Genomic DNA, 24,895 nt, shown 5'->3' on the forward strand with positions numbered 1-24,895 from the left:
GCTGGGGGACTGTTCAGCAAAAATGAAAATGTTTCGTCCTTAAATGAAAAATCAGATATTTTTCCTATTTATAGAAAATTCCCAATTTTCAAATATTCATAACTTAATCATACGAACTCCGAATATTGCGTTCTACATGTCCACGAACTCGTATCGACGAGCTCTACAACTTTCATGAAGGAAGTTTTCCCAAATTTTGAACGTATAAGAAGTCACTTTTCAAGACCCCCTAAATAACGTTCGTTTTCGAAATAAAATCGTTCGAACTAATTCCACAACTCCTTCAAGCTTCGTATTCGTGCCCACGCCTACGAAATCATTTCCAAAATGTCATCGGACATTAATTTGAATTTTTCGGGTATTACATCTATGCTCGGCAAGAAACTTTGCATTCTAAGGTTTATTTGTTGGGTTATTCAGTTGAGTGCTAGACAATAGTGTTCTTGAGCTTATGCCAATAATTATTTTTTTATTTTTTTATATTTTGTGAGAATGCTGATAATTGATTTGATGTGGTCTTTCAGCTATGAGATGGGATGTTAACATTTTGATCTTTTCTTGATATCAGAAAAGCTTTAGCTGGTGTAACTTTGATATAATTTAAGCCTAGCCTATGCAGGCTATAGCGTTTACCAATCCTAAGTAACCTTTATTTTAAAATTTCATTTCTATTTTAAGATTATGTGCACATTAAGAAAGGGGGAATTCTAAGAGAAGATATTGATTACTGTTATGCTTCATTGATATGATTGCCTTCTTAGCTGTGGTTTCTGCTTCAGTCTGGTTTTCCTCATTCTTTCAACTGAATTCATAGACCCTTTCTCTCATATTCATGATCTTCATAGCTATAGTTTGTGTTTGATACGAATTATATGATGCATTTCTATTCTTAAAAGCTGTATGCCTAATTTTTCTTTTGTCAATTGCATCATTCATTCTTCTTTGTATGAAATCCTTATTCGTACTTTTTATTGCATTGCAGGTCTGTTAGCAAAAAGAAATAGGTGAGATTTCTGAAGGTCTGTTAGCAAAAAGAAATAGGTGAGATTTCATCTTTGTATGACTCAATTCCTACTCATGAAAAAAAAAAATTAAGCGTGATTTGTTACAAATCACCTATAGTATTTGATACCATTTGCATTGGTTCACATATCATTGTAGTGCTCTAATCCATCGAAACAAGGAAAAAACTTGCATGTCTTAATCCTCATTTATTCGATTGTTGGATTACTTTTTTTTCTTCCTTGCATGTCTTAATCAGGTCTTCCAGTTTTTTGTATCATGTTCTTTAGTTTCTCGCAGAGGATTGATGATATTTTTTAATATGTTATTTTCTGATTGCCTTATGTGCAGGTTGTGTTGGTTGAAGTTTTTAGGGTTGGGTTATTGTTGGATTGCTTGCTTTTCGTAAGGCAGGGTAGTGAAGGTAGTGCTTCTTCTTCTTCTTATGACTTTTCTCTAATTGGATTATATATACCACTCAGGTTTTATAGATTTGATTTTAAAAAGAGGGGATATTGTTATGAAGATTGTAGCCAAATTTTATTGCTGAATTTTTTTCCCAAATTTAGATTATGGTTATAGCTTTGATATCTTCTTTTGATTTGTGTACTTTTATTGCTATGTTCTTTGCATTACAGTATTAGCGAGATTTTATTGCTTTTGTGAAGTTATAACTGTAATCCAAAGAAGGTAGTGGCAAATTGCTTTTGTGAAGCATAGTATTTTGTATGAAAAGGAGGTATGGCGGCTCATCAATCCTCAAAGTTCTTCTTTCAGCTGATGTACAGAAAGATAGAGACGAATATCAACAAACAAATTGGTAAAACTTGGATTAGCTATTCTCTTTGTTTTTTTTTTCCTCCTATAACTTTTCTTTGATCACCAACATGCTGCAACCCAATAACCAGTAATTGATTTGATGGATTTAGTTTGAGATTGTTTGATGAGAAAAATCAAATGCTTCGAAGAATTCATTAAGTGCAACCGGAGAACAAAATGAATTTGATCTGATTAAGTGCTAGGAAATAGACAGTTCAATGAGCTGTGATAAGTTACATAATAGATAGCTGAACTGAACAAAGACAGCCATGATGCATAAATATTTCAGTAGTTAATAGTCAAAAGCAATAGATTTGAAGGGGTGCCTTCCATAATTTCTGAGTTCATGAAACTAGTCTTCTGGGTTTCTGTTTCATTACACCTAATAAAACCTGTTTTTCCTTTTGGGATTTTGTTGAAACAGAAGAAAGGAAAAGAAGAAGAGGAGGAAGAAGAAGAGGAGGGAGACGGGAATAAGTTGATGCTCGATTTGAACAAAAATTGAGTAAACTGATCATCCCAGGTACTCTGTGCAATAGTCATAAGTCGGAACAATTAAAGAGAGCCAAATCTGAGAAATCATCACTTATGGAACTAGTTCTTATATTTAACTTGTGTCTAGTAGAAATTCTTCTTTCATTAAGAATGTGGACTTGTTTGCAGATTCAAATTAGTAGATATGGGTCATTTTGAACTGATGCTTATGATTAGGTTTGTGTACATGAGACAATGATGGATTAGTGGAAATTGCAATGAATGATTTTGGATGTGGATTTTATGGTTTCATGAACGGGTAATTTTAATTTCCAGATGCATGCATACCAATTGTAACAGGAGACTAGTAATATGTGTTATTTCAAATTGCAAGTTACAACAAAGGCACACCAAAACGTGTGGTTGCAGCTGCACAAAAACAACACAAAAACCAATAAGAAGTCTATTGACTTTTTGACAATGGGACAACAGAAAATTGTAGTCTGAAAGGCAAAACAACAACATGAGTTAGTTGAAAGTATTGGCTAAAGTGTATAACAACAACAAATAAGTGTGATTGGACGTGATTACAGACAATATAAAACATGTACTATTAGTAGTCCTTTTTATATTCAGACCACAAATATTTGTCGTCTAAATAATCTCAAACGACAGTAAATTGTCGTCGTAATGAGACTGACATAACAGAAAGAATATGATATCTATTGTCTAAACCATTTCCCAACATCACATATGTATAATTTCAAAATCTTTCACACAACACTTAAATGTCATACAAACCTATCCTAGAACGACACTTAATTGTCCTGTGATGCTCTTTACGACCACATATAATTATCGTTTAAAGTAAATTAGCACAACTTTTAATTGTTGTTGTATGAGAGAGTTCCCAAAATGCAAAACTCATCAGACGACAGAACACTTCTGTCGTCTTCTGCCCCCAAGAGACGACACCGTACTAGACGACACATTTTTGTTCGTTCAGACGACAGAACAGTTCTGTCGTCTGAAGGCCTTTTTGGCATAGTGTTGCCCCGACGTTCTTTAGACCGAAAGGCATAACATTGTAGCAGTAGAGACCCTTGTCGGTGGTGAAGGTGGTGCACTCCTAGTTGCCGGGATGCATCTTGATCTGATTATAGCCGGAGAAAGCGTCCATCATGCTAAGGAGCTCATGCCCGGCGGTTGCATCGACCAGTTGATCAATGCGGGGTACCGGGAAACTATCCTTCGGGCATGCCTTGTTGAGATTTTTGAAGTCGACACACATCCGCCACTTTCCGCTGGGCTTCTTGACCATGACCAAGTTGGAAATCCACTGGGGATAGACGACTTGGCGGATGAACCCAATGCCCTGGAGCTTGGCAACCTCCTCTCCTATTGCCCGGTACTTTTCTTCATCAAAGGCCCTCCGCTTCTGTTTGTTGGGATAGAAGGATGGTTTGATGGTCAGCTTGTGTGTGATGATTTCAGGAGAGATACCTGGCATGTCTGCGTATGACCATGCAAAGACGGCAGCATTGTCACGTAGGAATTGAGTGAGTTTCGCCGCCACCTCTGGGTCTAGTTGGGCGCCTATGCGGACCGTCCGCTCAGGGTGCTCGTTCGAGATGCAGACAACTTTCAACGACGTTTCTGGGTTGATTGGCTCCTTCTTTACATACTTCTTCTCCTCATCCCTAGGGTCCTCGAAGATATTTGGTGGCGGTGCCTGGTTTCCCACTGTCAGGATTTCATGGCGGTGCGTTGACCGCGCTATAGTTGTTGAATAGCATTCTCGTGCCAACTGTTGACTTCCCCTTACACAGCCCGTACCGTTGGGTGTGGGGAACTTCATGAGAAGCATGTATCCGGCGATGATGCACTTGAGCTTGTTGAGTGCCGGCCGTCCGATGATGGCGTTGTACGAGCTGAAACAATCAACAACTATGAATTCTGTATGTACCTCCGCCATACATGGACTAGTGCCGATAGTCAGCCGCATGTAGTCAGAACCCAGTGGTTGTGTGACGTCACCGGAGAAGCTGAGCAGTGGCTCATGATCTTGGAGTAATTTCCTGTTCCGCTTGAGGTGGTTGTAGCAACCGCTGAAGATGATGTTGACAGCGGATCCGCTATCCACCAGGATTCTTCCCACTGAAAATCTGCCAAGAATGGCGTCGACCAAGAATGGGTCGTCATGGGGTAAATGCACTCCGCGCTCCTCCTCCTCTGAGAAGGTAATAGGTTCCCAACCTGACTTTGGGAGTTTGGCGGATCTCTCATAGCGGATGTTGCAGACTTCCTTTGGATGATTAGCGCGTGCATAGCGCTTTCTTTCCCTGTGAGACATGCTAGTGATTGGAGCACCGCCATCGATGGTGTTGATGCGGCGCAAGGTCTCAATGTTGGCGATCACAGGTGGCGGTTGGCGCACCTTGAACTGCTCTGTCTTGCCATCACGGTACAAGGTCTCAATGGCCGTTTTGAGAGCATTGCAGCTGTTGGTATTGTGACCGCTGTCCTCGTAGTATTTACACCACTTGCCGATGTTTCTTGGTTTTCCTGTTTTTGGGTATATTGGTGGGGGTGGCGGTGGCGGTGGGATCTGATCCTTGCACTGATTGTATATTTCCTCATACGAGGCTGTAAGGACTATAAACACTGCATACCGCTAAGAGGATTCGGTTTGTTTGTTGCGGTTATCCCCATGGGATGGGCGGTTGCCCCTGTTGTAGTGTTTGTCCTTCTGCCGCTTGTTCTGGTGGTCGCCCTGGTGCCACTCCCTCTTCTTGTCAGTTGGTGGTGCTGCAGGGGTCTTGCTAGCGGTTTCCTGGTGACTGGAGGATGGTTGTGCTGACTTTGTTGGTGTTGCTGGTGGCGGTGGGGTCTCTCCATATGTGATAAATTCCGCCTGGACGTGGATGACCGCCTTACTCATGACGTGGTCATATGCCGCATTTGGATGATTGTAGTTGAGGTGATAGAGGAATGGCCCCTTGAGGAGTCCCTGCTTGAAAGCCGCCGAAGCCATTGTTTTGTCTAGATCGCGGCACTGAGATGCTGCCGCCCGCCATCTTGTGACGAATGCCTTCAGTGATTCGTCTGCCCCTTGCTTGACGCTGAACAGCTGACTTGTGTTGTGATGTCCGGCGGACAATAGGATGAACCGAGAGAGGAAGGCGTGTGATAGTGCATGGAATGAGTCGAGGGACCCCGGCGGACACTCGAAGAACCAGTTCATCGCCTCACCGTCCAATGTTTCGCTGAACAAGTGGCACAGGGTGGCGTCGTCAAATCCCTTGTTTTTGGTGACTTTCTTGAAGGTGTCCATATGGACGAAGGGGTCAGACATGCCGCTGTAATGTGACATCTTTGGGGTTTTTGCGTACGCTGGTCTGATAGCCTGTAGAATCGCAGCGGTGAAGGGCCCTGGTCTGGACGCGAAGAGCGGATTTTGAGTTGGCGCTGGGGCTCCTGACTCCGCCCGGATTAATCTCTGCTCCAATTGTTGCATCCTTTCCAGTATCTGGGCTGTTGCATTGCCGGCGGAACCAGCTTGGATACTCCGCTGGACCTGCCTGCGCCTTGGCGCAGGGGGATTGCCTTCAGTCCTCGCCCTAGCTTCCGAGCGGTTGGTGTGTGGCAGTGATTCTGCCTCCTGCTCCAACATTATTTGGGGGATGGGCGGTGGTCCCATCCCAAATAGTTCAGGTGGGTCCAGCGGTACCTGCATCTGTATGACTGGCCCTGGTACCAACGTGCCGGTGCCTGGCCGACTACGCCTGGTGCTGCGTGATTGCTCGCTCTGTGCTGGATTGGCGGTAGCTTCCAGCGTCCTCTTTAGTTCATCAAAACGTGACATCAGCGTAGCCACCTGCTTTTGGGCCTCGGCCTTCTCTCTACGCTCCTCCTCACGCTCTCTGTTCGCCTTGTGTTAACGTTAGAAATCCGAGGGGACTCTAGTTAGCATCAAAGAGAAAGAGATAGAGAGAGAGAGAAAGAGTTGACACGAGATGTATAGTGGTTCGCCTCCGCATGAGCGGGAGACTACGTCCACTTGAATATTGTACTAGTACGTTGAGCCTTGCGGCTCAAAGGGATTACAAAGTGTGTAATGGGATGTCTTGAGTTGTGGGAGGAGGCATTCCTTTTATAAGTCAAGGAAGCCATCTCCTTTACTTGTTCTTTGATGTGGGACAAGCAACCATACAATTCTAGGTAGTCCAAGAAGCATGTAGAAAGCCATGTTGTGGAGGCATCTTGGCAAGGGCGGGAAGGTGGCTTCCCGGTGGCGGATTTGCGACTTCCGGATACCGCCGCGTAGCCTGAACATAGGGCTACACGATGCATGTCTCGGTTGGGCCTTGCCATGTCTTGTGGATGTCCCAAAGTGCGTGTTACTTATGCTTGGTGATGTAGAGAACTAGCCTTGCTAGTGGAGGTATCTACAAGTCCCCGAAGTCCCCGAGTAAGAGTAGCTTCTTGGTTGGGGAGTTCAAATCATGAAGTCATCAAGCATAAGTAATATCCGAGGGGCGCACGGCCCCTACAAGTCCCCGAGCTCCGCAAGCAAGAAGGGACTCGTTAACCTGCACAACAAAGACAAAAAAAACAGGCATACGTAGAATGCTCGTTGTATTGGTTACCGCTCGTATTAATGGAATGAGAAAAGAATTCGATTTGTAGCGAGCGACAAATGGTAGAAGAATTCAATATTCCATTAATGTGTATGAACATGTAAAATATTGGTAGCTGTATATGTGGATCGTATGGCCATATAACACGCACAATAGATAGTGGCAAGTGTAATAGGTGTCCATAGTAATTTTGTGGGAGTAGTCCCGGTGACATAGAATGAAGCGTTTGTGAACTTGGGGCTTAAGTGAAACATGTTGGACATGATCGAGCAAGTTGGGTTATTCGAGCAAGTTGGGTGTAGTTGAGTGTGTAGGCGCTGTGCGAGCATGCGAGGCGTGGCCCAAACGCAAGTCGTGGCCGTACTCGATACCCAAGCGAGTCGTAACCCGAGCAAGTCGTTTATCCGAGCATGTTTAATTAAGTCGTAAGCGTCACAAGCTTCTAGATGCATGTCACATGAAAGTGCTAAGCATGTATGTGTGTAGCATGTACTTGTAGTAAAGTTGCTAATAACATGTTGTATTTTGTGAACATGCTTAAGGATCATTGAGATATAAAGCATGGCATAGGCATGACAATAGCTCTATTTGTGGGAGCGTAAAAGATAAGATATAGTGACTTATCTTATGCCGAGCATGACGGTCCCTTGCTTGGCGGATAAAGTATTTCGATAATGTCCGTCAACTTGTAGTTGCGGTATCATGTGCAAATAGTTGAATGCTTGGTAGAAATAGCTGAATTTCTTTAAAACAAAATAGATAATTAATATATGGATTTGTAAAATCAACATTAATATTTTGCATATGTACTTTGATAACATTGGAAGCAAAGTGTATAAGCAAACTAGCAAAGTAATAAGTGATGACAAATACCTTGCATATATATCTATTTTGTTGAATAATCATGTGGTTATGTGCGTAGCACATGCATGACATAGTGGGTGTGTTCATTTAATCACAAAGGATACGGACAAGCTAGCTGGCACAGAAGCTAAGCAAATGTAGTAGTGATAAAACCCACTTTGATATATGGACGCAATAGCCTATATATGTGTGTATATAAGTTGGTGGCCATAAACAATCTAGTCAAAAGCATGAGCCCTTGTCAGCTTTTTGATTGCCCAAAACCAAATGTGCAGACAACAAGTTTATTTAATAGCCATGTTCTTAATAGTTGTTGTACACATGCTCGCAGACCTAGGCATGCATGCTTATGCCCATGATAGCCATGCATTAATTAAGAAAAGAGATATATAAGCCAAGGTCATGGCAATGATGCGCATTTGCAACATGAGTACAATTAAATATGAATTTGTACCAAGATGATGACTTTATAGCGTGTAAACATGTGTGCATAGAGATGCGTCAAAAGCTAGCAGTTTTCAAAGCACAGCACATGTATGTGATGCTTTTGTCAGTAAACATATATATATCATGCGTTTGGTCACGGACGTGCAGTATGCAGCAAACATATATACAATATTATATATGCTTTGGACGATTATAGTATGCATATGTATATGCTTTAGCTTTGCAGCACCGAGAGAACTCATCTGTTTTGCAGCTTTTCAGAAAGAAGACTTTCCAGTTTTCCAGCTCCAGGCGCTGATCAACGTTTAGGTGAGGAGCTGTACCAAGATGATCGAAACCATGGGGTCGTCAGTTCTGAAACCAGTAGGAAGGAGGAACTGCAAGATTGGATGGGTGCCCAAAGTGGTTTTTGGGTTTGGAGAGAAAGTTGCTCAGCGGGAGCGGAGATTAGGCGGCGGAGCTCGGGCAGTTGATCCCTTGCCGGCGGTAGCGGAGGCTTGCTTAGTGGTGATGTTACCTAGAGGTGGTGCTGTCCAGATGAGGTTGCCCAGCTGTGATTGTAGTTGGGCGGTGCCGTTGGTTTCAGCTGGCGGTGATGCTATGAGGATGAGATTATTCCGTCAAGCAGAGATGTTTTGTTGGGTGGTTGTTTGGACTGATATGCTTGTGCTAGCGGTGCCTAGCGGTGTATGTTCAGCGGCGGGCTGCTAGAGGTGTTATGGTGGCAGAGGTTTGGGCCAGCGGAGTGTGGCGGAGCAGTGGACTCGGAGTTCGACGGAGACCCAGAGCTCAGCGGCGATGGCCGTGACTTTGAGCTCGGCCGAGGCTCAGAGTTCGGCGGAGATAGCACTTGGAGGTCGGCGGGCTTGGAGCTCAGCGGAGATTCGAAGTTCGGCGGAGACCCGTAATGGCTAGCGGAGCTCTTGGACGGCGGAGTTCCTGGCTGGCGAAGCCATTGTCCAGAGGAGCGGAGCCTCGGAGGTGGGCGGAGACTCGGAACTGAATGGAGCAGAGGTGCTCGACGCTAGAGCAGTTTTGGCCAACGGGTTTTGCGGCTGGCGGAGGTTGTGCCGCTGGTGTCTCCTAGTGGTGACTTGGTGCTCTTGGGTGACACGGGGTCAGCGGAGCGGTTGATTGCTGGCGGAAGTTGCGGCCAGCGGTTGTGGAGCTCGAATGGAGGTGTTCGGCGAAGCGGGGCCTGCTTTGCCGCTGATGGTAGCTAGCGGTTCCGCTGATGGAAGCTGGCGGAAGTCATGGCCGGAGCTAGGCTGGCGGAGGTGATGACCAGAGGGGTCACCTAGCGGAGTGATGGCGCTGAGGTGATGAGTTGTGGCTGGCAGAGATTAGCGGGAGAAGCGCCGCTGGTGGTTCTCTAGCGGAGCAGTTGAGGCTAGCTGAGCTGGCGGTAGCTTTAGCCAGCGGTGGAGCTTTGGCTGGCGGAGCTCGTTCGGCGGTGGGATGTCTTGGTCAGCGGAGAAGCTGTGGAGGTTGCTTCTGCTGGCAGTAGCTGGCGGGAAATGTTCCGCTGATGCATTATTCGAAGAATGAACATGGGTGCCCAGAAAAGTTTTCTGGGTGTCCAGAGAAGATTTTGCCGCCAAATTTTTTTTTTTTTTTTTGTAGGTCAGCGTTGACCTTTGAGTTGGCCGTTGACTGGCGTTGACCAAGTATTGACCGCACCCATGGGCGTTGACCGACCCTGCCGGGCGTTGACCAAGCACTGACCGGCCCATATGTTGGTGTTTTGATCAGTTTCTGCAAGTTTTGACCACTCCTTGGGCGTTGACCACGTGTTGATCGGCGTTGACCAGCCATGTTGGGCGTTGACCGGCCCCGATGGCACAAGTTACCGCTAAGAATTTCAATTATATAACTCAAAGAAAGAAATTATTTTGAGCTCGGTTAATATGACTTAACTCAATGGTAAGTGACGAAGCCCTTGTGTTGGCTTCCCATAGACGGCGCCAATGTTAACGTTAGTGATCCGTGGGATCTCTAGTTATCTTAAGTGAGAGAGAGAGAGATTGACACGAGATGTATAGTGGTTCGCCTCCGAATGAGCGGGAGACTACGTCCACTTGAATATTGTACTAGTACGTTGAGCCTTGCGGCTCAAAGGGATTACAAAGTGTGTAATGGGATGTCTTGAGTTGTGGGAGGAGGCATTCCTTTTATAAGTCAAGGAAGTCATCTCCTTTACTTGTTCTTCGATGTGGGACAAGCAACCATACAATTCTAGCTAGTCCAAGAAGCATGTAGAAAGCCATGTTGTGGAGGCATCTTGGCAAGGGCGGGAAGGTGGCTTCCCGGTGGCGGATTTGCGACTTCCGGATACCGCCGCGTAGCCTGAACATAGGGCTACACGATGCATGTCTCGGTTGGGCCTTGTCATGTCTTGTGGATGTCCCAAAGTGCGTGTTACTTATGCTTGGTGATGTAGAGAACTAGCCTTGCTAGTGGAGGTATCTACACCTTGTGAAGGTCCGCTAGTTCCAGCTCGTACATAGTGGTGAGATCTTAGCCCGGTGGGCGGCTGCTACTTGGATTCGCCTCACCGCCGGGGTTGGCTGGGGTGTTGAATAGTGCGCGGTTAACGCCTACCGCTGGGTTGGAGTGTTGGGGAATGGCGGGTTGGTCCGCCTGCTCTTCAGCGTTTCCCCCGCTACCGTTAGTCATGGTGATTGTGGTGGGATGACCTTTTGTTCAAGGATTCCCACAGACGGCGCCAATGTTAATGCTCAAAGTCTGGCGGTAGCCAAACCTTCGTTTAACGCGGGTCCAGTGGGCGGACCGCTACTCTGTAGATATGGTGATCCTCGCTAGCTGTCAAACGAAAGACAGGGCGTCAGAGGGAGACCGCGTTGGGCGGTCTTCACTTCTCTGATGCCTAAGTCAGTACATAGATAGCATAACAATAGATGAGTAGTAAATGCGTAATTAATGAGGAGAGAGGAGAGAACCTTTTATAGGTGAGGAAGAGGCTGATCTTCTCCTTGTTTTCGATGTGGGACTGATGTGCTTCAGTCCCCAGCTTCAGGAGCTTCTGATGCTATCTTGGTACGGCGCGTCGGCGGTGATCTGGGGATGATCCGAGGCCCAGGCTGTAGCCCGCCTGGCTGTGTATCTGTATGTTATTCCTTTGGCGGGAATTGGTACCTCTGGCGGTACCATGAGCGTTGATACGTGCAAAAGCATCGTCAATTTAAACCCTGAAAAATATCATCGTTAGTATAGAGCAAATAGGGTATCGTTCAAAACCGGGGATTGAGGGTGCTAACATGTGAGAACAAATTAAAAGAGAAAGAATATACACATTTACGAAATTGAAAGAACACTTTACAAGTTTTACAAAAATTAGAATTTTACAAGTTACAAGCATGCATAAAATTAGAACAACAAAGAATCACAAAGAGTTAGAGGGAACATCACATACATTCACACGAAATTAGAGAGCAAGAATTATGAGAGAAACAAATATACAAGTCTACATATATATAGGATCGAAAATTAGAGAGAAAACTAAGTTAGAAAAGGTTTTGGAAATCCTACTCCTATTTATACACAATTTACAAATCCATATCACATAGGGAATCCATATACATGTAGGAAACGAAAATCCCTAAAGAACACCACCGAAAATCCCAAGAAAACAAAATCCCTAAAAAACACCAAAGAAATCCCTATTTTTTAGCAATCCCTAAAAAACACACAACAAATTCCTAGAAACCACCAAATTAATTCCTAAGAAACACCTAAGGTATAATTCGGCAAAAACACTTTATATTTTAATTATTTACGATTTAACTAAGTATTTTCAGATTATTAAGTTGCTAATTAACGAGATCATGCAATCCTATACACCTAATTCCGATTTTAATTATTTACACAAACAAGAAAATATAAAGATGGGGGGGTTTTAAAGATTTAAACTATAAATTTTCAGAAAAGAAATAAAAGATTAAAAACGTTTTCTTTACAAAGGTGGGAAAAGAAGAATTTCCGAAAATACAATTTATCAAGAACTTATCACGAATCAATGTTTCATGCATCCCTTAATCTTTATTAATCACCAAGAATGCCATCAACCAAGACACAAAGATCAAAGCAACCAATGTCCCTTTTAACTTTCTTTCTTATGTTAATCGAAATAGCAAAACACCAAATCAATTTATTTTGAAAACCCGAATACACACATACGTTGAAAATGCGTTTTCAAATCATTAAGTTCAAGAAAGAATTGATGAACATGCAACTCCAAGGGCGTCACTACTCATCATTATATGCATAATCTGATTTCCGACTCAAAGCAAGCCTTTACTACTTATTTCGAATTAGAGTTTACCAAGCATAAACCTAATTACTAGCAAGTTACATGCAAGTCATCTATGGTTTCAACCACGTCAATCATTAACATGTAATGAAGCACAAAATCAGAATATCATTCAATCAATTCGGCAATCAATCAAGACAAAGAACACTCAAAACAAATCACACATGAAAAGACATCAAAATTATACTTCGAAAATAGTTTTGCATACTCAAAAGATTCAACTTACACGTAGATAATCCAAAGCAGAAAATCTATCTAACAATTACACAAAACCGTGAAGTACATGTATGATAAGGCTTATGAACAACCCTTAGTTACGTCCCAAAGTCCAAAGCAGCTCCTTAGCATGGCAACAAGTGATGAACACGGCTATGGAGGGTGATGGCACGGCTTGCTCCTTGAAGAATTGTGAAAACCTGAAACTTGAGAGCACACAAGTGAGAATACGAAATTGTGGAGAAAAGATGTTAACCTTGAGACGTCTAATACACTAGGTATATATAGGAGAACGTCTCAAGGCACTCCCAATTCGTTTCTACTTGGTTTCTCCAAAGTTGTGTTGATCTAGGACTTGTTTGGCACAAAGCAGATTTCCGGCAGACTTGACCTCAGTGCACTAAAACGGACATAACTTTCTCTAGAAAACTGATATCGACGAGCTGTAAAAATTTCTGGAAACTAGACATCTCTAGCTTTCCAACCATATAAGATCATAATTTTCTGAGCTCCGAGCGATTAATGACACTCCGTTGATGTTGACTGATCTGCACAGGCAGTAATCCGAATCTGTAATGGATTTGACTTTTAAAGCATAACTTAAGTCCAACTCGGTTTTCCTTCACATCACATGCCTCTCACATGTCTTCCACGCCTTATTGAAGAATGAAACGTCAAGAACTCCCTAGAACCTTCAAGAATCTCACGGCAATTCCAATCCATACTCAACTAGAAATCCAAACTCCATATTGCTTTGAAATCCGAATTCCTTGTTGCTTCCTCTTCCATGTGCACGGCATATGACCATTCTTGAGACTTCTAGATACTTCATGAACGTTCCAAGGCTCTCCTAGTATGAGTAGAACTCCATATGCAAGTAGGTTTCCTAGTTGAATACTGCTTTCTTTTCCGAGATGCTTCTACACTCTTCCGGAACCTTCTTGAGTAATCCTTATCCAACAGGGACTCCTACTCCAACTAGGATTCCTTCTCCTAGTCAAACTGGGAGAACTTCCATTTCTTCATTTCTTTCCATTTCTGCGCCACTTGTGCCTTCCTTAGCCATTTTTGGACTTTGAGACTCCATTTTACCTGTAAAATACTAACTAAGTTAAATTGATCAAGATAAAGGAAATAACTCAGCAAAATATAGGGTTTAAATATTATAAACGTCGCATTTTATGCTCCTATCAAGCGTAGCTCATTATAGCTAATTATGCTTGTAAATGTACATGTATGTACACTTTTTTAGCAGCTTTTTGATTATCTTGTTTGCTGCTTCGACTTGGACGTTGGTTTGGGGGTGAGCGACATATGCAAAACTTATTTTGGTGCCCAGGTTAGCGGTGAAAGATATGAGTTCCTTGTTGTTGAACTGTGTGCTATTGTCTGTGATGTTTGTGTGGGGGACGCCGTAGCGGCAATAGATGTTCTTCCAGAGGAAGTGAGTTACCTTAGCGGTAGTTATTGCCGTCAGCGGTTCTGCCTCTATCCATTTGTTGTTGTAGTCTATGGCGACAATGATGTATTTGAACTGACCCTTGGCGGTTGGGAATTTACCAAGCAAGTCCAGGCCCCACGTGGAGTGGATCCATGGGCCAATGATGATTGACAGGGGTTCCGCCGGGGCATGGGGTAGGTCAGCATATTGTTGACATTTGTGGCAAGACCTGGAAACCTTCCTGGCGTCATCGCCGAGCGTGGGCCAGAAGTAGCCCTGTCGCATTGTGCGATTGGCCAGAGATCTGGCGCCGGAGTGGTTTCCACATTCCCCTGCGTGTATCATTGCCAGAACAGCCCTTCCCTCTTTTGGGGTGAGACACCGGAGGTTAGGATGGGTGAATCCCTGGCGGTACAGCTTGCCATTCTGGATATTATAGCGGGTTGCTCTCTGCTTAAGTTGCCGTGCTTCGACCTTGTCTGCTGGCAGCGTTCCGTTGAGCTTGTACTCGATGATTTCATCCATCCAACTGGGATTGACCTCAATGTTGAAAATCTCCGCTAGGGTTTTTGTGATGCTTGGCTTGTCAAGGCATTCCACCCTTGTGTCCGCTAGGCTTTGGTGTGGTTGAGCGGTTGCTAGTCTTGCCAGTGAATCAGCCTTGGCATTCTTTTCCCTGGGGATCTGTGTGATGGTGTGAAATTTGAATTTTTTGAGAAGCGTCTTGACGTACCCCAAGTATGCCGCTAACTGCTGGTCTTGGCCTGGAAACTGTCGTTGACCTGGTTAACGACTAGCTGGGAGTCGCTGAAAATGTTGACGCTGTCAGCCCCTGAGTCGATGGCGAGGAGTAAGCCTGCAATGAGCGCTTCATACTCCGCCATGTTGTTTGATGCTGTGAAATTGAATTTTAACGCGTATTCCACGTTCAGTCCCCTTGGTCCTGTCAAGATGACTTCGGCGCCACAAGCCTTGGCGCAGGCGGAGCCACCCACATGGAGGTTCCAGTCTGACTGCTGCTGGGGGGCTGGTTCCTCAGCGGTTACCATTTCTACGTTGGCCTTCGCCCTTGGGTTGGGTTCATCCTGACGCTCGGTGAGCTCAGCGATGAAATCTGCGACCTCCTGGCCTTTCATGGCAGTCCTTGCCTTGTGGTCAATGTCGAACTTGCTGAGCTCGATGGCCCACTTGCTGAGGCGCCCGGAGTGCTCAGGGTTCTGCATTACCTGTCTCAGCGGCAGGTTCGTTAAGACATGAATTGTGTGGGCCTGGAAATACTGGCGGAGGCGTCTAGCAGCAACAATGAGTGCGAGAGCGAGCCGGGGATTGAGGGTACAAACATGTAACAAACGAAATTAACCCTGAAAAGATGTAGTTGTTAGTATAGAATAAGTAGGGATCGTTCAAGCCGGGGATTGAGGGTACAAACATGTAACAAACGAAATTAAATAATTAATAATATATATTCACACGAAAATTTACAAGAACACAAAGTTTACATGTACAACATGCATAGAATTTCAAACAACAAAGAATTAGAGAGAACACATACATTTAACACGAAATTAGAGAGCAAAGGATGAGAAAGCAACAAAAATTAGCATATATATACTCACACAATTCGAAACAAACAAAGAATTTAAATTAGAAAAGGTTATGGAAATCCTACTCCTACTTATATACATTTTACAAGTCATAGTTATATTAGAAATCCACATACAACAAGGATTACTAATTATACACTAATTAGGATTACTTAATCTACAAGAAAACAAAATCCCTAAAAATAAGGAACCAATCCCTAAAAAATAGGAAACCCTAACAAACACATAACAAACTCCTAAAAAACACCAAAACAAATCCCTAAAATACACCAAACTAATTCCTACAAAACACTATTCATGAAAATACTATTCACAAAATTACAACACTAATTTCAGATTATATACTTCATTATTTACGAATTACATGCATACTAAAAACCTAAATTTATTTACATATTTACAAGAACACAAAATATAAAAGATAGGGGGGTTTTGAAGATTAAAATATAAATTTTCAGAAAACATAAAGTAAAGAAAACGTTTTATATACATAGGTGGGAAAAGAAGAATCTTTGGAAAACAATTCATCAAGAACAATTCAAGATCAATTAATTCATGCAATCTTTTATCTTATTAGTTACCATGGAACGTTATCAACCAAGAAACAAAGATCAAAGCAACCAATGTCCCTTATTTTACTTCCCTTTACACAGTTGATCAAGCAACGCACTTAATCCAACATAAATCGAAGACAAGTTTCACACAATCAACTCAATTTGTAATCTCATGTATTCAAATCATTAAGAGCAAGTGAAAGTTTAGTCAATAAACATACAAATCCAAGTACTCAACGCAAGTCAATTCAATGCATACATAATCTGATTTCGACCTTTGTCCAAAGCCTTTACTACTTAAGTGAATTAGGGTTACAACGCATAAACCTAATTACTAGCTCCAATTACATGCAATTACTCTAAGTTGGCCACCAAAGAACAAAACCATGCAAAAGTTTTCTATAAAACAAAATCAGATTATCAATCCAAGGTTTCGGCAATAACAAGAATCAAACAAACATAAATGCATCAAACATTGAAAAAAACATCAAAATTGAATCCAAAAATCAGATGATCAACTCATAGTTTTCGGTTTTACACAAAGAAAATCCAAAGCAGAAATTCTATCTACAATTACACCAAACCGTGAACAAGATGAATGGAAAGGCATATGAACAACCCTTGATTACGTCCCAAAGATCCAAAGCAGCTCCAAGGTGTCGCAACAAGTGAAGAACACGACAAGGAAGGTGGATGGCACGGCAAAGCTCCTTGAAGATTGTGAAAAACCTGAAACTAGAGAGAAAGCAAGTGAGAAACCGAAATTGTGGAGAAAGATTGTTACCCTGAGACGTCAAATACACTAGGTATATATAGGAGAACGTCTCAAAGCTCTCCCAATTCGTTTCTACTTGACTTCTCTTAGTTTGTGTTGATCTAGGACTTCTTTGACACAAAACAGATTCCCGGCAGGATTGACCCCAGTGCACTAAAACAGCCATAACTTCCTCTAGAAAAATAGATATCGACAAACCGTAAAAAGCTATAGAAACTAGACATCTGTAGCTTTCCAACAATATAAAGATCATAATTTTCGGAGCTCTGACCTATTTTTGGCACTCCGTTGAAGTTGACTGATCTGCACAGGCAGTTTTCCGAATCTGTAATGGATTTGACTTTTAAAGCACAACTTGTGTCCAATTAGGTTTTCCTTGCCATCACATGCCTCTCACATGTCTTCCACGCCTTTATTGAGGATGAAACGTCAAGAACCTTCAAGAACCTTCAAGAATATCACGGAAAATCCAATCCTTTTCCACTTCGAATTCCAACTCCATATTTCTCTCAAAACCGAATCATATGCCGTGCACATGGAAGTGTACTCCTCTTCCATGTGCACGGCATATGATCTTCTTGAGACTTCTAGATGCTTCATGAACGTTCCAAGGCTCTCCAAGTATGAGTAGAACTCCATATGCAAGTAGGTTTCCTAGTTGAATACAAACTTCTTTTCCGAGATGCTTCCACACTCTTCCGGAACCTTCTTGAGTAATCCTTATCCAACAAGGACTCCTTGTCACACTAGGTTTCCTTATCTGAGTAGAATTAGGTTTCCTTGTCCAAGTAGAACTCCTAATTTCCACAACTTAAGAGTTTGAGTCCAAGTCAGCTCTGATTCCTACTCCAACTGGGATTCCTTTTCCTAGTCAAACTGGGAGAACTTCCATTTCTTCATTTCTTTCCATTTTCACGCTACTTGTGCCTTCCTTAGCCATTTTTGGACTTTGAGACTCCATTCTACCTGTAAAACACTAACTAAGTTAAATTGATCTAGATAAAGGAAATAACTTAGCAAAATATAGGGTTTAAACATTATAAACGTTGCATTTTATGCCTTGTCTCCGCCACATTCATGCCTCTGCCGGCGTAGAATACTGGGAGCTCTTCCTGGCTCTCTCGTCGTACGATGGCGCAGCTTACCGCTGATGGGGATACCTCTAGGTATATGTACAGTATCTCACCCAGTACAGGAATGGAAAGAAGTGGGACTGCTGCCAAGTACTCCTTCAAGCTCTGGAACGCCGCCTCACAGTCTGGGGTCCAGTCAATTTCTAGGGTACATCGTCAGCGAGAGAGGCATAGAGGCTAACCCTGACAAGGTGCAAGCCATCCTCAACATGAAGTCTCCGGTGTGGAAAGTGCATGTTCAAAGCCTCCAGGGCCCGCCCTTTCTCGGTTCATCTCCAAACTCACCGACAGGTGTCTTACATTCTTCAAAGGCACGAAGAGGACCCACAAGAAAGAAATAGACTGGACCCCGGATTGTGAAGCGGCATTCCAGAGTTTGAAGGAATACTTAGAGGCAGTTCCACTTCTCTCCATTCCTGTACAGGGTGAGATACGCTACATCTATCTAGCGGTATCCCCATCAGCGGTAAGTTGCGCCATTGTACGACAAGCTCCCGTTAAGGACAGGATAAGCTCCCGGTATTCTATGCCGGCAGAGGCATGAACGGTGCTGAAACTAGATATACCCCATTGGATCAGCTCACTTTCGCACTCATCGTCGCCGCTAGACGTCTCTGCCAGTACTTTCAGGCCCACACAATCCATGTCTTGACAAATCAACCGCTAAACCAAATTATGCAGAGCCCTAAACACTCGGGACGCCTCAGCAAGTGGGCCATCGAGCTCAGCGAGTTCGACATTGAATACAAACCGCGAACTGCCATGAAAGGCCAAGCGGTAGCCGACTTCATTGCTGAGCTCACTGAGCGTCAGGACGAACCCACCCTCAGGGCAGAGGACACCATGGAAATAACAACCGCTGAGGAACCACCACCCAAGCAACTGTCAGACTGGAACCTCCATGTGGATGGCTCCGCCTGCGCCAAGGCCTGTGGCGCCGGTATTATCTTGACGGGGCCAGGGGGACTGAATGTGGAGTACGCGTTGAAATTCAACTTCACAGCCTCAAACAACATGGCGGAGTATGAGGCACTCATCGTAGGTTTGCTCCTCGCCATCGACTCGGGCGCTGACAGCGTCAACATATTCAACGACTCCCAGTTAGTTGTCAACCAAGTCAACGACAGTTTCCAAGCCAAAGACAAACAGTTAGCGGCATACTTAGGATATGTTAAGACTCTCCTCAGAAAATTCAAATTCCACACCATCACACAAATCCCCAGAGAAAAGAACGCCAAGGTAGACTCTCTGGCCAGATTAGCAACTGCTCAACCACACCAAAGTCCAGCGGACACAAGGGTGGAGAGCCTTGACTTGTCGAGCATCACCAAAACCCTAGCGGAAATCTTCAACATTGAAGTAAACCCCAGTTGGATGGATGAAATAATTGAATACAAGCGCAACGGAATGCTGGCAACCGACAAGATCGAAGCGCAGCAACTCCAGTGGAGAGCAACCCGCTATAACATCCAGAATGGCAAGCTTTACCACCAAGGGTTCACCCATCCCAACCTCCGGTGTCTGACCCCAGATGAGGGAAAGGTTGTTTTTGCAATGATACACGCCAGAGAATGTGGAAATCACTCAGGCTCCAGATCTCTGGCCAATCGCACCATGCAGCAAGGCTACTTCTGGCCCACGCTAGCCACGATGCCAGAGAAGTTTCCAGGTCCTGCCACAAATGTCAACAGTACACTGACCTTCCCCATGCCCTAGCAGAGCCCCTCTCGATAATCATCTGCCCATGGATTCACTCCACTTGGGGCCTACACCTCCTTGGCAAGTTACCAACCTCCTAAGCCATCGATTACAACAGTAAATGGATAGAAGCGGAACCGCTGACAGCAATAACTACCGCCAAGGCAACCCACTTCCTCTAGAAGAACATCTATTTCCGCTACAGTGTCCCCCATACAATCATCACGGACAACAGAGCGCAGTTCAACAGCTAGAAGATCATATGTTTCACCGCCAATCTAGGCACCAAGAGGAGCTTTGCATCTGTCGCTCACCCCCAAACCAACGGACAGGTTGAGGGGGCAAACAAGATAATCAAGAAACTCGACGATGCCAAGGGTTTATGGGCGGAAAACCTACCGGAAGTTCTGTGGGCCATCCGGACAACCCCAACATCCGCTAACGGTGAAACACAGTTTTGTATGATGTTCGGGACTGTAGCCGTCCTACCCATCGAAGTCACCCAACCTACCGCCAGGGTCGAGGGCTACTGCTCCGAGACCAAAAGTGAAGGCATCAACCTCGACAAGGATCTCCTCGAGGAAAGGCGCCACAAGGCCCATTTGCACAATTTGCAAAACAAGCAAAGAGTATCGTGTTTCTATAACGCCAAAGTCAAAGCCCGGAACCTCCAACTTGGGGACTGGGTTATGAAGGAAGTCATTCCACCGCCAACGGCACTCCGTCCCACTTGGGAAAGACCATACAAAATAGTAGAAGTCGTCAGCCCCGGGACTTTCTACTTAATGGACAAGGATGGCGTCACAGCGACCCACCCTTGGAATACCGAACACCTCCGGTATTAATACAAGTAAATGTTATGCCGCTACCCATAAGCATCTTGGCTTAGCTAAATTTTTGTACCATATTTAGCTAAGGGAAGCTACCCAACGGGTACTCTCCCTCAATTGTAAACGCTGATCTCTCAGCTATCAATGAAACAAGGAATTATTCAAACCATTGCTCTCCATAGCACAAGTTAACTGGCAATGCCAACAACATTTAGTGGACAACGTACACTACATCGTGCACTTGGAATAATTTTAATTTCTTTAATGTTTCATTGATTAACAAAAGCCTAAGTCAAAGTTCTAGCGATATACTAACATTCAAACAACGCAAGCACATTTTCAGCGGAAATCTCACTTAAATGTAAAGAAATGGCATTACTTCATAAACCCAGGTTGGGACTCCCCAACCAAAGTGTTGTCCGGTTACAGATAAAACGCCTCAACGGCAACAAAAAAAAAACAAAAAGAGCTAAAGGAGCTAAGGCAATGTCTTCACGGATTCTGAGGAGCAGCGGCAGGATTCTCACCATCGGGATGCGTGGGTTGGACGACCGTATGACTCGTTTGGTCAGACCCAAGAGCGGTAGGACTTGGCGACACCATGGTACCATCCGCACGTGTGTGGGCCGCCATGAACTAAGCATGAGACACTTCTGACTAGTTAGGCAGTGGAGTCCGCTGAGAACCATCCGCCGGAGCCTGACCGCTCTCGCCACTACCAGAGTGCACACCTTCAGTCTGATTGGCGGCAGGCCCACCTGCCGGCACTGGCGGCTAACTCCACGTCCTAGCAGGTCAAGGAGCCTTGTCCCAGTTGATGACACCCTTCTGGTTCAACATCTCGAAGTTGGCCGCAGCACCAGCCTTCGCCGCCTCCGTCAGAGTATGCTTGAACGCGTGAGACTGCTTGTTGGCCTCAATAGCAGCAGCATTGGCACGGGTCCTCTCAACTCCTAGCGGCAACCTCGCGGTGAAGATTCTCAACACGCCGGCCCTTGGAACCCACTTGCTCCTGCAGCAGAGCCATATCACGCTCCAGCTGCGCCCACCCTGTTATTCCGCTCCACATCCCGGTTGATGGCGACATTCAGCTTTCCCCGCACATCCACCAAGTCACAATCGGCCTTGGACAGGAGGCGCTCGGTGTCCGCCAGCTTCCTGGACGTCTCCTCCAACTCCTTCCGGAGACCTTCAACTTCCTCCCTCAGCTGCTGCTCAGCGGGGAGACGACTTCGATGCCTCCAGGAACAGCTCGTGGAGCCCGACAAACAGATGCCCAAAGGCCGAGCTGAACTGCGACTGTTGAAGGGCCGTTGGGCGCACCGTCCCGTCCATCCCGCTGAACCTGAGCCGCTCGCACAAGTGGAAGAGAAATTCTCGCTCAGGATCCATCAGGAACTCGGCGTAAGCGGCAAATGAGTCCAACCCGCTCGTCGGCACTTCCCATCCATCGGCCACCGTCACCGTCTGAGGACCTTGCTTAGCCCTCTTTTGCTGGCGGACCCCAATCGGCACCGAATCCTCCGCCTCCTCACCTTCAGCGGGGTCATTTAGCCGCTGTTTCTTCTGCAGAGGGCCTTGAGTGATGCCCACGGTAGTCTGACCAACAGCTGTGAGATGGGGAATGATGGGGCATCGGCGTCATTTGAGGATCAACGGCGGTTTGCTTCGTGTTCAGACCGGCTGCTTACATGCCCTCAAGGAAGTTCTGCAGTTCCGCGCAGTCCATGGCTTTATCAAACGCGTCGCGGCTGGCCTTGTTACCAGGAATGGGATCTGAACAAATAAGCAAACAAATCAAGTTAGTGTAGGACAGGTTAGCGAAGAACACAGGTTGGCGGGAGACACTTACCAGGGGCACGAGTCAATTTCAAATCGACCAACAGCTCCCAACCGGCGAGCAAACGAAGGTCAAGAAGATTGCGGTTCTTCCAGCAGCCCGTAATCCGAGCTATGCGACACCGTTCCTCTCGCGTCAACGTGAACCGCAATCCCGCTGCAAAAAGAAGAAAACCTGCGATTTCAAAAAAAATATATATATATATATATATATATGTAGAACCGCAGAAATTTCTCAGCGGAGACCAGCAACAACCTTTGATAGGTTGGAACTCCGACTTAATCCTAAACGTCGGCGCTTGCTCGTTCACCCCCTCGTCGAACTCCCAGCCCTCAGTCGCAACACAGAAGGACGACCACCAGGGGGACATATAATCCTTCAAATTCTCAATCAACTTCGGCGCCCCCTGACGGCGAGTAAGATTCACTTGTCCGCTACAACTGTGACGCCTCACGTAGACAAGTTTATAGAAATGAAACACCTCCGTCACGGTCGGGCTTTCGCATCCAGACAACCGCCAGAGCGAGTTCACTGTCATCAACAGCCTCCACATGTTGGAGCAAATTTGCTCGAAGGCGAGATCAAACTCGCATAGCAAAATCTGAAGGTTGGGTAGTAGCGGAAAGGTTACACCCTGGCGGAACACGGCCTCGTGCACAGCAGCATAACCGGCCAGCAGAAATGACGCCTTCTCGTCTTTCTTCTTTCTTCAGTGAACGCAGCTTCACCACGCCAGGGAGGCGGAAAACCTGCTTCAGTTTTATGATTGCGGACGGAGGCATCGGTTCCCCCGCCTCGTCAACTGGAGTACCGTCGCAGAGAACCCAAGCCGACTCTATATCCTCTCCGACGACGTCATCCCCGTGCGCGGACCCACTCGCAGCACTGTGGCTAGCCAGCCTATCCTCACGTTGCTCGCATGCGACGTTTTCTCTCTCGTCGTCGACGTCTCTGGGCGTCCAGCGCGAGCCATGGCCACTTCCCATGGAATAGTTTGAAGCAGTTCGATGTCTAGCGGTTCCGGCAATGAGGTTCCTTCAGGGGCAGACGGACGCAACGTGTCAATAAAAATCCTATCGGAACCGCTGAGCGACACGTCAGACCCGGAATCCTTACTGCTCGAGATGTCTATAACGCTAGCCATCGTAAACACCCTAAAACCCAAGTCAGTCAGTTCCAAAACGATCTAAACTATCCCTATGTCAGATTTTAGCCAAGAACACCAAGAACAACCATACCTAGAAAACCCAGAAACACCAAAACAAGAAAACAGTGTATACACACGAAACCCAGATTCGACCATCTAGCAAACCCATAACCATCAACTCTCTACCAAAAACGCCTAATCAAACCTGCAAGCACTTCAAGACCCTCAGAATACCCTATCACAGTGGCGAGAACACACTAGAAACCCAGAAATATCAAGGGGCACACAAACACAGAAAAAAAGTATATAGAGGCCAAATCACCAACCTGAAAAACATGAAGTATGAACGCTGGCAGATGCTCGTTCTTGCCTCTGAGATAGTCTCTCTCCTCCAAAGACCACAGCCTCACTCTTCGCTTGCAGAAGTTGACTTCTTCAAAGTTCTCAGAGTAGAGCTCAAAGACAACGGCTTGGGTTTTGAAGTGTAGAAAGTGTCAAAACCCCCTGGGGTTTCCGTCTCTTTTATGTCAACATCAGGTAAATCTGGGCCGTCTGCTGAAAAACCACATCACACAGTAGCCGTACATGTGCCCCAAGATCGCACCCACTATCCGATTAACCGAGGCGTCGCCTCGGTTACAAAAAAGATATATACTCGCATTAATGGCGAAGAGACGGGCGTGCTGCGCAGGCATACACCTACACGCCAACCCAATGCATGACAGCCACTTGTCAGGGGCTGTCAGACGAAACGTCTATCCAAAGTAACCGTCAAAAGCAGGCATTCCAATCGACAAAGTGACAGTCTCCGCTAAGCGCAACACCGCTAGCGGAACTTCTCAACCTTCATCTTGGAAGAGAGACGGTCTCCGCTCGGCGCAACACCACTAGCGGAACTTCTCTCTTTCATCTTGCAAGCGAGGTAGTCTCCTCTCAGTGCAACACCGTTAGCAGAACTTCTCAACTTTCATCTTACAAGCGAGATAGTCTCCGCTAATCGAAACACCACTAGCGGAACTTCTCAACTCTCATCTTGTAAGCGAGACAGTGTCCGCTAAATGCAAAACCGCTACCGGAACTT

The 24,895-nt window shown here is 45.2% G+C and overlaps 1 long non-coding RNA gene across 1 annotated transcript; it reads left to right on the forward strand.

Moving 5' to 3' along the window:
* Positions 1–981: 981 nt before the first annotated feature.
* On the forward strand, positions 982–2,306 carry LOC133738616 (uncharacterized). The gene is made up of 3 exons (XR_009860189.1): positions 982–1,041; positions 1,354–1,426; positions 2,246–2,306. It is a non-coding gene; the product is annotated as an uncharacterized LOC133738616 (long non-coding RNA).
* Positions 2,307–24,895: the final 22,589 nt, after the last annotated feature.

The sequence above is a fragment of the Rosa rugosa genome, chromosome 3, assembly GCF_958449725.1.
Source record: "Rosa rugosa chromosome 3, drRosRugo1.1, whole genome shotgun sequence".
NCBI lineage: Eukaryota > Viridiplantae > Streptophyta > Magnoliopsida > Rosales > Rosaceae > Rosa > Rosa rugosa.